The sequence below is a fragment of the Hoplias malabaricus genome, chromosome 2 (genome assembly GCF_029633855.1).
Source record: "Hoplias malabaricus isolate fHopMal1 chromosome 2, fHopMal1.hap1, whole genome shotgun sequence".
In the NCBI taxonomy this organism is placed as follows: domain Eukaryota; kingdom Metazoa; phylum Chordata; class Actinopteri; order Characiformes; family Erythrinidae; genus Hoplias; species Hoplias malabaricus.
In genome coordinates, this window is record NC_089801.1 from 76,775,536 (window position 1) to 76,779,550 (window position 4,015).

The following is a 4,015-nucleotide window of genomic DNA, read 5'->3' on the forward strand; positions in this document are numbered from 1 at the left end:
AATCGTGCCTTGGCTGTGTAGTGACCCACTGTCCCCTGTTGGTGTGATGATCTGGGGAGCCATGGCGTATGACAGTAAGTCACCCCTAGTAGTGATACGAGGGACTCGAAAAGCTCAGCGATATGTGAAGGACATTCTAAGCCTGCATGTGCTGCCTCTCATGGCAAGGCTTCCAACTGGCATTTTTCAAAAAGATAAGATTAAATTACTTCGGCTTGCCTTGGCCTGCCAGCTTACGTAACCTACGACTGTGCAGGATCTATGGGCCCAGCCACAACATATGGGGGCAATATACTTCCCCAATATACTTTATTGCATGTTGTAGCATGGTGTGCTTACACAAGATGGGGAAGTGAACCCTGGTCTGCTGTGTTGATGTCAGCAGTGTTACCCATTACACTACACCACACCAATGCAATTTTGATATAGCAGGTTCATATCTACAGCTTATTTGGAGTCTTTTGGGTGGAGTTTTCCACCATGCCTACTTATGTTACAGTCATGTGCTAACTTCAGGTTTGTTGTCCATTGGGCAATGTTCACGGGTGCACTAGTGCCCCCTAGCATTCCCTGAAATACGAGGAACTGGATTTGTTTAGATATTTTTTCCCCATTCTATTAAGTCTTCATTCCCACCCATTTTGATTCTCACCTTGTTATAATAGTGGGACATCATTCATCGGCCTTTCATGATGCCTGTTATATATGTACACAAACATCTAGTTTACATAACAACCTGTTCCAACAAGTATGGGTTCTCCTAAAAGCTGTATGTGGTTAATGTCAAAGACCTAAAAAGTGTTATGACAGTTCATGCTGGAACATTGGAAAAAGCAGTTCTACATGTTTATGTAGGTTTATACGGACAGTTTCACACACTCAACCAGTGACTAACATACTCACACATCTGAACAGTGTCACACATTCACCCAGTCACATACTCACACCTGTGGACAATTTCACACTCTTTTCCGTGAGGTCCTGGGTGGTCCTTTCTATTTTTCTTTGTTTTTTTTTTTTTGTAATATGTCCACATTAAAATTTGGAACTAAATAAACATAGTTTTAAACTCATTGTTTACAGAGCATCATAAAATAATCATTTAAATTTAAGAGTAATATGTATCAGTTTTATATAATACACCACACTCTGTAGCACTGGTGGACTCAGGGGGTGGTGCAGAATGAACGCAGCAATGAAGCCAAAATACACTGGAACTCTCTTTTACTGGAAAAGTTTATTTGGAAGTCAATCGTTTGTAGGACTTTTATTTTGTTGCCGTTACATGTGGTTTTTGGCATAGGGGTGGAATAAACTAAGAAAAGCAAACAGATTAAAAACCATTAGGCAAAGTATAATCTAGGTATTTCCACGTTGTCTGGATCGGGTGTGTTTTTGTGGTGCGTATACAAAGAAAACTGTGTCAGCCAGAGGCAGGTGGGGCTATTTGACTGACACTTTTGGGTTGACACTCCTTTTCACATGTCCCTTCACACTTCAGTAGGAATTCTAAAAAAGATCTGCATTCCAGGCGAGAGAAGTGTTTCTTTATTTACATTTCTCAACAGACAAAACCTCTACTTTTGTGTCTTTGCAGGTACAATCCATGTCTGGATATTGTTGGACACCACTTATAAATGTGGTCTCAGAGTATATGCGTTCACCTCTATTTAAAAATAAATACATAAATGTAATGTGACACTGGGAAGTAGCTGCACATGAATTTAAACGCTCAATGCCGAGTGTCAATCAATAAGTATAAACACACAGTAAGTGCCAAGGACTGTGATGCAATGGAACTGAGTTCTCTGAAGTGGTGCAGCTCTTGCCAGTAACGTTGGTATGTGTTGGAGTTGTGTTGCTGATACAGAACTAATCATCCAACACCTGTACCTGACCTTGCTAATATGTATGTGGTAGAATGCAGTCAGATACTAACAGCAATGTTCCAACATTTAGTTTAAAGTCAAAAGACTGGAGGTTACTGCAACAAAACAGGACATTGTCCCTCTTATTAACCTTTCATTTGCCATATAAAGTACTGTGAAAATCTCAGAGACCATCCTTCTATTTTATAAACCAGCCATTTAGCACAAGTTATGCACAATTCAGTGTCAATGAAAAGTAAAAATAAAGAAACCCACACCACAGAAAGCTTGCACTACCACCGAGCCAGACCCCCAAGCGCCAAGGATCTCTGAAATTCAGAAGCTTGCAAAATATTTAATGTTGTAACATTTTCTGCTAAATATTCTATATTCTACACATTAAACTTGAATGAACTTTTACTTAATGGGCATTTTGAGTGCAAAAATAAAAGTAACAATGGTCTCTGACTTTTACACAGTACCGTAGGTAAATCAGTAAATATATGAATAAGTACATAACTTAATAACTGTTGTTCCAATAAATGCACTATGAGGCTTTATACTAAACAGACTGTTAAATTACGCAATAATACATGAGAGGGAGTGTTAAGTGAGATACTGGCACTAGTGTTCTGCGGTCATAGATCAGTCACCAGTGACAGTATCTCAGTATATATCACGAACCTCGAGCGTATTATTGCAATTATACCACAGTTCGTTATCGCCGTTTATTATTAGGTTTTAATGTAAAGAAGATCGTGAAAATTTGTTTGTTTTATCAACCTCCCGCGAGGAAAAATAGTTCCATTCCCTCACACTTTCTTTTTAGCTCTTTTCAACGAACTCTGGATCTTTGATTTGTGCAACGATAAACCAGTCTTAATCAGGGCAGAAGCAGAGATAAACGCATCAAGTTAATAAAATGTCATGGTTTAACCATTGTTTACAGCAAATTTAGATCCTAGTGATATATCTCATACACTAAACGATGCCAAGTTCTCTCCGTTTAAGTTATAGCTAGTATTTCAGAATATCGCCTCGACTCGAGTTAAACACAATCACAGAAACCACATAGACGTAGCAATTCATTTTTTTTTGATTTTCTTTTGTTTAAAAATCAGAAAGCAGAATCCACTGTGCCATAACCCTTTACTCTGTTCAAAATAATGTGCGCGAACGGAAAATTAACCTGTTCTCCGTTGGGTGAAAAAAAGCACAGCTTGTAAGCGCTGGCGTCGTTGCTAGGTTACATGTATTTTGCGGAGTGATACCAGAAGAGCTTCGGTAAGAGTGCCATTATTGTGTATTATTGGCACACCTGGGACGTCTCTCAGCCAATCACTATGCAGGGTCGGAAAGAACTGTGGCATAATAAAGGACAAAAAGAATGTGTTAACACAAAACACAAGAAAAGTTTTCCAAAACTAAAAATAGAAAACATTAAGCAATTCCAGACACTGACATTAACATTGAACAGCATAGACTTGTAAATCATAAATCAAATATTCTGAATACAATTTGCATATTTTTTTAAATATTCCGTATCAAAACACAGGTTTTTAAGCAGCGAATGACTTTTGTAACGACACTTCCATTTTGTCTTACTTTTAACTTGTAGCAGTGTAATTTCTATAACTATGGAACTATATCGTTATTAAATATAATATATTAATATGTTATCATTTTTAATTATTGAACATACTACCTTCTTTAAACACACCTGTATTACTGATCATAACACACACACACACACACACACACACAAACTTGCTTCCCACGCTGAAAAAAGGTTATGAACTTACTTGAGTTGAAAACAATGTTGCACACAAACAAACTGTTACTTCAACACTATTCCTGCTCTTCTTTATTTAAAAATGAAAACTGTCTTAAAGTAACTGGTCGATGTTGTTTCCGTCTCCCACTAATTAATCTTACTCAGGAGACAATGTAAACTATTTACATTTTGGAACTGTATGTAATTATATAGTAATAATTTGGTAATCTGAGTAATTGATTGTTATATTTGAAAGTTTCTTATAATAAATAACTTATTAGTATTACACAACTACTTTCTAATATACAGAATTCAAGAACAGATTTTATTAAATTGCGATGGAAGGTATAGTTGCATATATGTAAACATGGCA